The 14,570-nt window shown below is 41.0% G+C and overlaps 1 long non-coding RNA gene across 2 annotated transcripts in view; it reads right to left on the bottom strand.

The window, feature by feature from the left end:
* Positions 1-1,951, bottom strand: part of LOC122540402 — a 39,618-nt gene extending 37,667 nt beyond the window's left edge. For both annotated transcript variants that reach the window (XR_006309279.1, XR_006309278.1), the window contains exon 1: positions 1,906-1,951. This is a non-coding gene — a long non-coding RNA (uncharacterized LOC122540402). The remainder of the gene's footprint in view (positions 1-1,905) is intronic.
* Positions 1,952-14,570: the final 12,619 nt, after the last annotated feature.

Here is a 14,570-nt window from a genome sequence, read left to right as displayed (position 1 = left end):
AGACATGCACTTACTGTAAGCTGGTGCATAGGTCATTTCACACACACCTTTTAGCCCCTGCTTTTGTAGGTAAAGGTTGCAAGAACTTTGAACATTTAAGACAGGTAGAAGAGTTCAGATTCCTCCACTTAAACCTTCTCCATCCTTCTATCCAGCTCACTCGCAGTCCCTGACCATTGACTAAATTAGAAGTCACTATCCTAAGAGATTGGAGCATTTCCTGGAACAAATTGTCCAATAACCTTCCACTCTGATGTGTAGTAGTGTCTGCAGCTCAGCTTCCAACTCAATGAGACTGAGCCAAGATTCCTCCAGCCATAGACTCTTAGAGTCATAGAGTCATACAGCATGGAAACAGACCCTTCGGACCAACACGTCCATGCTGACCAGATATCCCAACCCAATCTAGTCCCACCTGCCAGCACCCGGCCCATATCCCTCCAAACCCTTCCTATTCATATAACCATCCAAATGCCTCTTAAATGTTGAAATCCCTCAGCCTCCGAGGCTCCCGGGGAAACAGCCCCATCCTGTTCAGCCTCTCCCTCTTGCTCAGATCCTCCAACCCTGGCAACATCCTTGTAAATCTTTTCTGAACCCTTTCAAGTTTCACAACATCTTTCCGATTGGAAGGAGACCAGAATTGCATGCAATATTCCAACAGTGGCCTAACCAATGTACTGTACAGCCGCTACATGACCTCCAAACTTCTGTACTCAATACTCTAACCAATAAAGGAAAACATACCAAACGCCTTCTTCACTATCCTATCTACCGGCGATTCCACTTTCAACGAGCTATGAACCTGCACTCCAAGGTCTCTTTGTTCAGCAACACTCCCTAGGACCTTACCATTAAGTGTATAAGTCCTGCTAAGATTTGCTTTCCCAAAATGCAGCACCTCGCACACAAATGTTTTCCTTGGTTTTCACAGTGATGTTCAGGAGTTCCCACATCTGGAGTTGCAACACATCACGTGCCCTGAAATGTTTATAGTGTTTAATTGATGACTTACAAATTCTTTAGTAATTCCCATTACAGTCCTTTGGGTGTTCCTATGCCCAAAGGACTGCAGTGGTTCAAGAAGGCAGCTCACCATCATGTTCTTGAAAGCAATAAGGAAGGCAATAAATGCAGACTTAACAAGTAATGTCCATATCCCAGGAATGAATAAAACTAAAATATTTTACTGAATAAATTAAATTAATGCCTTTAGTCTTACCTGTGCTTTTATTCCTATTATTTCAATGGGACAAGTTGAAATATCTTAAATAAGATGTATAGGAAATGCACACCAGCCAATCTAATACGTTTACTACTAATTAAAATTACCATTATTAAAATTACCTGAGCTTTGAAAGATGATTAAGAAAAACACTCACCAACCAATCAACTATCTGTCTTCCTGTGACATCACACTTGACTTTCTCAGAACAGTTGGTCCCCAATGGAGACATAAACATAAACATAGACATAGACTAGACTAGACTAAACTGGACTGACTGCCTATCAGAGGGTCCTCCTCTCATCCATTCCTGTAGGTACTGCTGATTGCTTTGGTGTCCCCTTCCCATGTTTTCCTCTAGGTGGTACAGACTGCCTTTCTCGTGATCCTCCTTCTGCCTACTCTAGGTGCTGGTGGCTATCTTGGGGATCCTCTTCTCACCTGCTCACCTAAATGTTGCTGACTGCTATCCTTTGGGAAATTCCCCTCGCCTGCTCCTCTAGGTGCCGCTATCTGTCTCAGGATCCTTCTTTGATCTGCTCCTCCAGATACTTCTGGCTCTCTTGGGGTCGCCCTTCTCACCTGCTTCTCTAGATTCTGCTGACTGTCTTGATGACCTCCTGAAGGCATCATAGATGTTTTGTAATGAGGAAACATGACTACTGTAGTGAAATGGTTACCTGAACTTCCATGATGATTATGTTAGGCCTCACAGAGCAAGAAAGCCTTCAGGTATAGTCTGCAGTTTTTTTTATTTCAGTCAAATCAACAGCCAAAGACTGATGGCATCAATAGATGAGGCTTGAAACACCTGAGGAATGCAATTGAGCTGCAATTCCTGCTGCTTTTTGCTCATCAGTGACATCTGCTGGAAGGATGATATGGTAACAAATATGGTGAGGGCAGTGTTGGACTTCATTGTGTTGGTGCTTTCCCCTCCTCTTTACGACTGATACTTTGTCAATTCCCATTGTTTCTGTTCATGTGTGCATGAAAAATGAACAGGAGTATTGTATCAGTAGGCAGCGTGTGCCTAAATCCTGGTATGGGTCAATGCCATCAGTAACTGAGGCTAAAGGATTAAATAATGAATTAATACTGTACCAGTACAACAAGGTTTATTATCCAGGCAATCCCGGGTTGTGAATGGCTTCCATTCTGGAGTCCAGTCACATTTCAATTTTTATGCAAGTCTGAACACAATGCAGGACAATGTAAAGAAGTTATTTTTAAGTTCAGGAAACATTTGCAAGTTGGGTCTTTACAATTAAACCCCTGTGTGGGATCACGTTCGTAAGTACTAGTTTTTTGTAAGTCAAACATTTGTAAGTCAATGACCCCTAAATAAGAAAATTAAGTTAGACTGTACCTGGCTGAATGGTTATATAGATGCATCTACACATTGAAATGAAGCTTCCGTGTACTTAAAAGCCATAGAAATTGTTGTATTGAAAGACCAAAATCTAACTAGTTGTTTTCTGCCATTCTGGTTGTTGTAAAAAAAGAGCAAAAGTAGAGTTGGATTATCATCAAAAGTCCAACATAACTGGCATGCAGAAGCAACATTTGAATAATATGTTTCGCCTGCATTTGCTAAATTAGCTGGTCTCATCCACAGGACAAAACAACCCAGATTTTCCATTTCGTGGACCCTGTTGAGTATCAGTACCATTTTAATTCATGCTTTAATCTCTTGACCTTAGCTACTGAAACACCCACTGAGCCATACCAGGATGTAGGCACCGCCCACTGATACCTGACCCAGCCTGGCTGGCCATTGTTCATGTGTGAGGAGAGACATTGGTCATTCAGTGACACCTACTGAAAGGGACATGCATGTGAACATTAGCCCAGTCAAATGGGTTGCTGACACTCGCAATGTCTTAAAGGTTTTGGCTTAAACACAGACAATTGACCATTTAGACAAGGTACCAGAGGCTTGCCAGAATCTGCAGCCAGCAGGAATTGCAGAAACACGGGTGAGCTGCCTTACTTCTTCTGTTCATTTGAAGCAAAGCGTTGAAAATTGTTTTGCTTTCCTCACTAGTTGCAGCTAAGGTCTTCTTTTTTTACACGGAAAGGGTGATGAAAACTGGAACTCACTTCATCCTAAAAGCTGCAGAATTTTGATTCTCTTATAGAGTCCTAGAGACATGGAGTCATACAGTACAGAAACAGACCCTCTGTCCAATTCGTCCACGCTGACCAGGCATCCCAATCTGGCCATTTGCCAGCACTTGGTCCATATCCCCTTAAACCCTTCCTATTCATATACCCATCCAGATGACTTTTAAATGTTGTAATTGTACCAGGCTCCATCACTTCCTCTGGCAGCTCCTTCCATACATGCACCACCCTCTGTATGAAAACGTTACCGCTCGGGTCCTTATTAATCCTTCCCCTCTCACCTTAAACTTGTGCCCTGTAGTTTTGGACTCCCCACTCTAGGAAAAGATGTTGGTTCTTTAGCGTATCCGTGCCCATCATGATTTTATAAATCTCTAAGACCATTCCTCAACCTGTTCTGCTCCAGTGAAAAATATCCCAGCCTATTCAGCCTCTCCCTATAACTCTTCCTCCAACACTGGCAACATCCTTGCAAATCATTTCTGCACCCTCTCAAATTTACTGACATCTTTCCTATAGAATTGTACATAGTATTCTAAAAGTAGCTCTTGGCTGATGTCAATAGCTTTTTTTATGTGCATCATTGTATAAAATGATATGGGTCAAAGGTGGTTAAATGGAGCTGGGGCAGCAAATCAGCCATATTCTAATTGAACATCAAATAGGCTTGTGGGCTCAATGGCCTAACCTTGTTCTTATGTTCCAAGCCATTAAAAGAGATTGTATAAATTTGTTCATTTGTAAAGTTATTTAGTTTGAAACCTTTGTGCGAACAACTCTTAATTTTATCGAAGTGGTAAATTAAAATAATTGTGAATAATAAATCACACTTTTCATTCATAGAATCACAGAAACCCTACCATGCAGGAAGAGGCCTTTCGGTCCATCAAGTATATACCAACCCTTCGAAACACATCTCACCCAGACCCACCCTATCCTCGTAACCCTGCATTTTCCATGGCTAATTCATGCACATTCTTGGAGACTACGGGGCAATTTAGCATAGCCAATCTACCTAACCTGCACATCTTTGGATAGTGGGAGGAAATCAATGCACCTGTGGGAAACCCAGCAAACATTGTCCCCACCTCTCACAGGAAGAACTAAATGCTGCTTTATACGTTCTGAGTATTTGCTCTGAATGAATTCTGGTTAGATTATTTTAATAGAGTTGATGCATGTCATAGAATCATAGAGTCATACAGCAGGGAATCAGATCCTTCGTCCAACCAGTCCAGACTGACCCTAATGCTAAACTAAACTAGTCCCACTGGTCTATGTTTGGCCCATATTCCTCCATGAGTTCCCTGTTCATGTACTTATCCAAATGTCTTTTAAATATTGTAACTATACCTGCATTGATCACTTCCTCTAGAATTTCATTCTGTACACGAACCACTCTGTGTAAAAAAAAGCCTCCTTTCTAAATCTTTCTCCTCTCAACTTAAAAATATGCCCCCTAGTTTTGAACTCCTCACCCAAGAGAAGAGTTCCTTTTCATTCACCTTATCTATGTCCCCTGTGATTTATAAACCTCATTAAGATCACCCCTCAACCTCCTACACTCCAGTAGAAAACGTCCCAATCTTTCCAGTCTATTTTTTATATCTGGAACTCTCCATTCCCAGTCACATCCTGGCAAATCTTTTCTGAACCCTCTCCAGTTTAATAATATCCTTCCTATGATAGTCAATGAGTGAAATGTTGTATCAATGACATTCTTTGATACAAGTCTCAAATCTTCATCACTGTTCCTTCTTCAATCACATTTCCACCATTATTCTCATATGCTGAATTGCTCCAGGAACATAAAGACTTTGGGATTTCTCTATTGCAATTCCTCAACCATTTTTCATTAAAATTTTATGGAATCTCACAGCATAGAAGAAGACCATTCAGCCAATTTGATAGAATGATAGTACACTGGTTTAGTGTTATCAATGTACTTTATGTTCATCAATCCAATGCACAGGCCAATGAGGATCTAACATGGGTCTAGTCTTTACAATGGGGAACCAACTCCCATCAGACACAACTCTTACCCAAATCTATCCTACCCAAATTCCACTCCCTTCCTGTCTCCTGACCACACACAAGCATTTTGGAGTCATTTATGCACAGGAGGTAGGCCTGCAGCAGAAGAGAGATAGTTAACCTCTGAGTTTTCTGAAGAAATATCTTATTTTGTTGTCACTTTTCTTACCTTTGCTGGTGATGCCAATGCATGCACTAGTAAAATCCTATGCTACTGAAGCCCTGATACTCTGTCAATCCATTGAATGCCAGAATTCAAGCCTAACAGGCAATCCTTCTATATGAACAAATAGGAGAACCACAATGTAGGCTGCGTTTCCTTTAATGTCTTGTGATCTACCACTACCTAAGGATACAGATAGGCCATTTAGGACTGAGATGAAGAGGTATTTCTTCACCCAGAGGGGGTTGAGCTGGTGGAATTTGCTACCACAGAAAGCAGTCAAAGCCAAATAATCTATGATTTCAAGAAGGAGTTGGATATGGTACTTGGAGCTAAAGGGATCAAAGGATATGAGGGAAAAGTGAGTACAGGCTGTTGAGTTGGATGATTAGCCATAATCATAATGAATGGGAGAGCAGGCTCAAAGGGCCAAATGCTCCTGCTCCTATTTTCTGTTTCTATGTTACCTGACCATGTACAGATAGGCCAAAGGAAGAGAACTATAAAGCCTAGACTATCATCTTCAACTATATAGTGCATTCTTTTTGAATTTACCCAAAACAGACCAAAGATTTGACAAAAGCACAAGTACCTGTGTCTGGGCTACTTGCTTGGAGGAAGCTTCTGAAAAGTCATTTTGCACATCTCCTTCTTCCTTGCAATTATGACGCAATGCAGTAAATACCAAATAACACGTGAGGTGGGACAGTGAATTTTGGGAGGATTCCTTATCTGTGATGTCAACTTTAAAAATGTCCCAATGGACTTATAACGACACAGGACTGGTGGATCATCTCCAGCTGATAATTTGGTGATAAGATGCATGATATCACAGATATTTACTAACAGGTGGTATGAAACAACACTGCCCATTGTTGAACTAAATATAATTTTCACAATATGGCTTGGGAACAATGATTTGTTGACCACGTTACAGAGAATAACACAAGATTAGTATCCAGTGTTATACTTTCTATATCTAATGTATGTATACATCTCTCATTAATTATCTTGTGATTTTTTTTTATTTGTAATATTCAGTGCATATAATATTGTATTTATTATCTAATGATTTCAATTGGTCAATATTACCATGTAGATCTGTGATATGATTGGGGGGAAAAAAAGCAATGTATTTCAAATTTGCATGGTAATCTCACTTTCTCTTTCCATTATTGTTTCAATCTAGATGTTTTATGTATTCTGCATCATGTCCCTTTCAGACGCTCAGACGCTATGAACTCTAACACTAAATTATCCCAATTAACCTGCCAGTCATACACCAGGCTGTAGCTTCAGATTTATCATCTGTCTTTCCTACATCCCAAAACTCATCCTGGTGTTCCAGGCCTGGCCCCAGCCTCTCCCTCTCTCTCTTTCTCATTGAGGATCTGATATAGGTCCTCCTCCGTCCCTCCCACTCATATGTTTAACATCTATGTATCCATGACCACTGGTTCCCCATTCCCTACCAATGTTCATTCAGAAAAATATTAATAAAAATTGAAATATGGTGAAAGTACTGAACTTTCCATGTATTTTGTGTAAATATATCACCTTGTTTTTCCTCCCAGACATATGGATTTATCTGTTGGTATCACCATTCTATATTTTGTTGTCTTGGCATTTAATTTACAGGGGCAATGATCAATCAACTACTCTTATTTTCATTATGTAAACTGGTATAATAAATTAACAGGTCCCTATCTGTGTGAGTTAGCAATTTAGATGCTGCTTCCAGCAGCCTTGTATGTCTATTATTGATCCATGGCATGTTTTGTATTGCGAGTTATGGAAGTGTGATAATCTCAGGCCAGGCAATCACCCAGACAAAGTCCTGGTAAAGATGAGGCATGCATTTCAGATCATTGCAATGGAAAAGAGGGGTTGTAGTAGGGTTGACCAAAATGATTTTACACAGAATTTTTAGTACGTGGGATAGTCTGCTAAAAACATTGGTGGAGGGATTGAGAATTTATGACAGTTTTTAAAATGAAGAATAGATACTTAAAAAAGAAACATGCACATGGAGATAAAGCAGCAGAGTGAGTAGTTGCCAACTCTCTTTGAGGTTTCATCATATATCATCATATTGCTAAATATCTATCCACTCAGTCTTTCTTTCCCTATCTCCAGTAGTATTACAACAATTAAACAAATATGTTCAAAGGGATGATTTGGAGATGCTGGTTTTGGACTGGGGTGTACAAAGTTAAAAATCACACAGCACCAGGTTATAGTCCAACAGGTTTAATTGGAAGCACATTAGCTTTCAGAGCGCTGCTCCTTCATCAGGGGGTTGTGCAAAGGGAGTGGGGGAAACAACTTTCTTCAATGCTCCTTTTATTTTTTTTCTGGTATGTCACTTATACAACAGTCAAGATTAGAGTGATGAAGGGCTCATGCCCAAAACGTCAATTTTCCTGCTTCTCAGATGTTGCCTGACCTGCTGTGCTTTTCCAGCACCACTCTAATCTTGACTCTAATCGCCAGCATCTGCAATCCTCACTTTCGCATAGTTAACTGATACAATAGTGTTTGGAGGTTAATTTTTAAATCTTGCAAAATCCAGGACTATCCTGGAGGTTTGACAACCTGCTACAAAGTGGAACAATGCACACTGCCTTTTCAGAGGCTAACTCATTAAGCAATGGACTGAGAAGCCTCCTGTATTATGAAGTTCAATGCTTTGCTTTGTATTCACACAGCATTATTATAAATTGATTATTGAAAAAAATAAATCTCCCAATCATTTAGAATATTAACAAAGAATGCCATTGGTTTGGAGCAGGGTGGAACATCACAATATGTTTAAAATTCAGTTCCATTTTTAACCAGGATTTCCTTTCGTTATAAACCACACATGCTTAGAATAGCCATACAAAGCCAAGAAAGCAATGATCAATCAGGACTCCTAATCCTCATTTCTTTCATTGCTCAGTGACTCTGGTCAGAAAGTGCAAGGATGCTGATGTCAGATGAGGAAGTGATTGGGTTTTCATTCAATATCCTTTCCTTAAACAGTCTATACACACACATAGCTCATACCTGCAGACCTAACTCATAGTATGTGACAATTTTCAACATAGCAACAAAGGCTACACTTCAGAATGACCTCACTGGTTGTGAAACTCTTTGAGACATCATGAAGTAATGCAAAGTGCAATCGAAATGCAAGGTCTTTTTTCACTAATTTCGACAATAAGAAATTAAAATATGGCAGTCTTCAAAATAGCTCAAATTAAAATTTGCTTTTATAATCCCTGTGTACATGCAGCCAGGAAAGACCCAGTAATCGAAATGAGGGAAGTACAATGATGTACCTACCAGATACCGTGTAGCTCCTTTGACTGCACCTTCCAAATCCACAGCCTTTATCATCTAGAGGGACAACAGCAGCAGATCATCACCAACATCACCAACTGCATGTTCCCTTCAAGCCACAGAGCATCCTGGGAACTATGACATTAGCTGTCATTGAGTCAAAATCCTAAAACTCCTTTCCTTGAGCACTTGGGTTTACCTAGATGCCAAGGAGCAGTTTAAGGCAACTCAGCTCCACCTTCTTAAGGGCACTTAAGGATAAACAAGTGCCCATGAATGACTATAAGGAATTTCACGTAAGATCTGTCACTCCCCTTGCAATGACCATCTGCATGTTATAATGCAATGCTGACATCACAGTGACCCTTGCTATGTTGAGTGCATGCATGCTTTTTACCCTTAATTTTTATTGGCATTCATCATTGTATTTATTACAATCACTTTATCAAACACAGCACATAGCTGGCGAATGGAGAGTAATGCTGTCAGTTGATGTAAAGCTTTAGACCTGTGTCATAAATCACTCATGTTTTGCTGTCTTTGGCTTATGACATGAGCCAAAGCATTTCGTAAAAGGGGAAAACCTGGTTGGTGATGCCATGGCTTTAAATATAAATGAACCTTATCTTTCCAACACAAAGATTGCTTCTTAAGCAATCTCAATTCCCAGTCATTAAGCTACACCAAAGTTTAACAAGTCAGTTAAAAATCGAAGTTGCTGTGCTACTGTATTATTTTCTTTTAGATTAGATTACAGTGTGGAAACAGGCCCTTTGGCCCAACAAGTCCACACCGACCCGCTGAAGCGCAACCCACCCATACCCCTGCATTTACCCCTTACCTAAGGCTACGGACAATTTAGCATGGCCAATTCACCTGACCTGCACATCTTTGGACTGTGGGAGGAAACCAGAGCACCCGGAGGAAACCCACACAGACACGGGGAGAACGTGCAAACTCCACACAGTCAGTCACCTGAGGCGGGAATTGAACCCGGGTCTCAGGCGCTGTGAGGCAGCAGTGCTAACCACTGTGCCACCGTGCCACCCACAAACTGGCACATTATACTGACAGAGACTAAATATCATGTGAATTTATACCTTCAGCATCTTGGCTATGTTGCTTCTCCACTTCTATCCCCTGTTATGCTACTTAACTTTCCACTTATGACTTCTGCATGGAAACTCCACCTTGGAGGCTCCCTGCCTCCATTCCTGATGAAGGGATTTTGCCCAAAATGTCGATTTTTCTGCTCCTCAGACGCTGCCTGACATGCTGTGCTTTTCCAGCACTACTCAAATCTAGACTCTGGTTTCCATTATCTGCAGTCCTCACTTTTGCCTAGTTGATGGAAACTAGACAGTCCACTGCAGCCCTTACGGATGCCTATGGGATCATTGGAACATAAGAGGAGTGGGCCATTGAGCCTTTCAAACCTGTTCTATCATTCCATAAAAAAAGGGCTGATCTGGGTTGTGGTCTTAGCTCAAATTACCTGTATTTCTTCATTAACCACTGAGACTCTTTTCTATCAAAAAAAAATCTCAACCTTGAATAAATGTAAAGACCCAGCTACCACTACCTCCTAGGAAAGAGAATTCCACAATCTAATGAATCTTAAAAAGAAAATAAATCTTGTCTTAGTATTAAGATCACAACATGCAGGAGCAGAATTAGGCCATTTAACCATCAATGGGTGACGTGTTTCTCAACCCCATTCTCCCACCTTCTCCCCCCCCCACTTTATCCCCTTTCTAATCGAGAACTTATCTTTTCCTTTTTAAATACACTAAATGACTTGGCCTCTATGGCCATCTGTAAGAATAAGTTCCACAGAGTCACTACCCTCTGGTTGAAGAAATTAGGAAACCTCTTATTCTTAAACTCTGTTCCTTATTTTTAGTCTACTTCACATGTAGAATAATGCTCCAGGAATCCCACTCTCTCCAGTCCCCTCAATAAGATCACCCCTCACTCTTGTAAACTCCAGTGAATATAGGCCCAAGCTATTTGACCTTTCTTCATGAGCTAACTCAGTCGGCCAAGGAATAAGTTGAACAAACAAATAAGTTAGGTGGCATGGTGGCTCAGTGGTTAGCACTGCTGCCTCACAGCGCCAGTGACCAGGGTTCGATCCCAGCCTCAGGCAACTGTCTGTGTGGAGTTTGCACGTTCTCCCCGTGTCTGCATGGGTGTCCTCCGGATGCTCTGGTTTCCTCCCACAGTCTAAAGATGTGCAGGCCAGGTGAATTGGCCATTCTAAATTGCCCGTAGTGTTAGGTGGATTAGTCAGGGGTAAATGTAGGGGAATGGGTCTGGGTGGGTTGCTCTTCGGAGGGACGGTGTTGACTTGTTGGGCCGAAGGACCTGTTTCCATATTGTAGGGAATGTAATCTAATCTGAAACTTCTCCAAATTGCTTGATTAATTTTCTTTTGATAAGACCAAAATTGTACACAGTGTGGTACCATCAACACTTTGTCCAGCTGCAGTAAAACTTCCTAACTTGTACATTCTGTTCCATTTGTAATAAAGTCTGACATTCCACTTGGCTCCCTAATCACTTTCTGTATTTATATATTAACTTTCTGTGATTCATATACTGGACTCAGTCCCTCTCTATCAAAGGTCTTGCAATCTCCCTTTATTTAAATATTATATTTCTTTTCTATCCTCCTTGCCAAAAGGTCTCATTGTTTATCTACAGTCTGTCCACTGCACAGGAATTTGAGGAAAGACATTCTGGCTATTGAGGGAGTGCAGCATAGGTTCATGAGGTCAATTCCTGGAATGGCGGGATTACCTTAAACTGAAAGACTGGAGCGACTGGGCTTGTATACCCTTGAGTTTAGAAGACTGAGAAGGGATCTGATTGAGACATATAAGATTATTAAAGGATTGGACACTCTGGAGGTAGGAAACATGTTTCCGCTGATGGGTGAGTGCCGAACCAGAGGACACAGCTTAAAATACGGGGTAGACCATTTAGGACAGAGATGAGGAGAAATTCTTCACCCAGAGAGTGGTGGCTGTGTAGAATACTCTGCCCCAGAGGACAGTGGAGGCCCAGTCTCTGGATTCATTTAAGAAAGAGTTGGATAGAGCTCTCAAGGATAGTGGAATCAAGGGTTATGGAGATAAGGCAGGAACAGGATACTGATTAAGGATGATCAGCCATGATCATATTGAATGGTGGTGCAGGCTTGAAGGGCAGAATGGCCTACTTCTGCACCTATTGTTTATTGTCTATTGTCTATTGAAACATTTGAGAAACCATTGAGACAAGGAAAGGCATTGTGTGTAATACAGCAAGTCTTTTGTTTGAGGGGGCTGTTTATTTCCATCTTGCTACTATCCCAGGTTTTAAGTTTGAATGAGGCAGCAGGGAAGCAAAACACAGGCAAAAATAATTTAACACAAGGAGTCTTGATTTCTGAGTGGTTGTAGATTTAAAGTTCAACATTCTCACCGAGCAGTGTGGAGGCAGTTTGTAAGCATGTGCGGATAGAGTTCAAATGATGTTGTTTGGGCATTGCGATGCTGCTTCCTCAACCTGTAATATTGGACAGGATATGACCATTTCCGGCTCACATTTAAAATGCTATTGATTGATTTCGCTGGTAATTCACAGTTGGTTTTTGGCGATTTTTGCCTGTTTTAAAATGTCAGCCAGGATTACATATAGAACACAGAACAGTACAGCATTAGGAATCTTCCATTGCACATTTTAAAATCAAAATGGGGGGGGGTTCTTCCATACCAGTTAGAGGAATAAGAAGGCTGCAACTGTCGAACAATGCTCACAAGTTACGGCCTGGGATAGCTCAGCTAGAAGGAGACATGTTTCCTATCCTTTACAACAGGATCTTTACAGTCCAAGACGGACAAACTCGCTTTGCCTTTCTGAGGAGCTTGAGACTACATATATCCAGAGGTCGTCACTAACAAGACATAAAACACACTGTGACTGTGGCATGGTTGAAAGCCTCTCTTCCCTCTGAGTCAGAACCTTGCAGTTTCAAACCCTAGTCCAGAGATTTGAGCATAACATTTAGGCTGAACCTTTGGTGCAGACCCAAGGTGAGTCAGGGCTTCTGTCTTACAAATGAGAATTGAAACACAGACCCCGTTTGTCATAGGGTCTGTTTCTGTGCTGTGTAACACTTTGGCCCAACCAATCCATGCTGACCATAATCCCAAACTAAACTAGTCCCACCTCCCTGCACTGGGCCCATATGCCTCCAAACATTTCTTATTCATGTACTTATCCAAATGTCTCTTAAATGTAACTGTACCCACATTCACCACTTCCTCTGAAAACTCATTCCATGAGTGAACTACTTTGTGTAAAAGAAATTGCCATTCATGTCTTTTTTAAATGTCCATGTGACTCAACGTAAAATAAGAGCAACAAAGAAAATCTTCCTGGTGTCCTTGTCAATATTTATCTCTCAGCATCACTAAAACAGATTACTCAGACATTAATCCAGAAATGCTTGTGCACAAGTCTGATGCTCCATTTCCTACATACCAACAGTAAACAGAATTTCAGCACTTAGCTGTGAAATGCTTTGGCAGGTCCTGACGCACAGCTGAAAGGCGCTACAGAGCAGAAAGCCTTGATCTCTTGGCATTTGGCTCTTTCCAGGTTGCAGTAAGGTTATCAGGAACATCAATCAGTCTGCCGTTCATGCTTGATCCCCATCTGACTGACATCTCATTTGTAAGAACATTTGCATTAATTTCCAAGTGGACATCACAGGTAGCAGATTAGAGATTTGCAGTTTTTACATGGATAAGTTTTCTTCAAATGCAGGAGTCACTGACTACATCCCTCCAGTCATACTTAAGAGTTTGTCATAAACTGATACACCTTCAGAGAACCTGAAACTAGTGTGATCACCAATAGTGCACCAAGCAGGTCTTTAGCAGATTTCCTGGCAGCTCCCTTAATCCATTTATGTTACAGCATGCTCCATTTGCTCAACCTTTTCCCCTTCACAGGGGACAATCTGCACACACTGAGTTTAATGATTCCCTGTCACTACCCTGGGAAGTGTGCACTAACACTCTCACCTTACTATTTCACGATATTGCAAATGCTTAAATGCTCATATGAATCACTAACATATTCAGTTGCCTGATTTTCAACTGCTTTCTACGACAAAACTCACACCTGATTTTATCTATAACCAGAAAAGATTATGAAGAGACTTGTCCTTTAATAGATGAATAATTGCTCATTAACTATGACAATGCAAACATGAACATATTCCCTTTAAGCTCAAACACACACACATTCATTCACAAACAGGACAGCAGACATATCATGGGTAGAAAACAGGCAAAAGCATACATTCTGTGAATCATAAAATTAAAGACTCATAGAATCCCTACAGTGGGGAAGCAGACCATTCAGCCCAGTGAAGAGCATCCCACCCAGACCCATCCCCCTTTAACCTATCCCTGTAACCTTGCATTTCCTAAATTAAGAGTCAAGGTCATCAGGGTGCAGTGTTCCCAATTTATATTTCAAAAGCAATTGTTTTCATTTGCCTCCAGCCTTGAAGAGATGCAACGTCATTTTTAAGGCAGGGCAGGTGACTAAGGTGTCAGCGGGGAAGCACTTTGGGGCCAGCGACCATAATTCCATTCATTTTAAAATAGTGATGGAAAAGGATAGACCAGATATAAAAGT

This window comes from Chiloscyllium plagiosum, chromosome 34 (genome assembly GCF_004010195.1).
Source record: "Chiloscyllium plagiosum isolate BGI_BamShark_2017 chromosome 34, ASM401019v2, whole genome shotgun sequence".
NCBI classification, from domain to species: Eukaryota; Metazoa; Chordata; class Chondrichthyes; order Orectolobiformes; family Hemiscylliidae; genus Chiloscyllium; species Chiloscyllium plagiosum.
The sequence above is the reverse complement of the archived record's forward strand: the minus strand, read 5'-3'. Positions and strand labels throughout refer to the sequence as shown.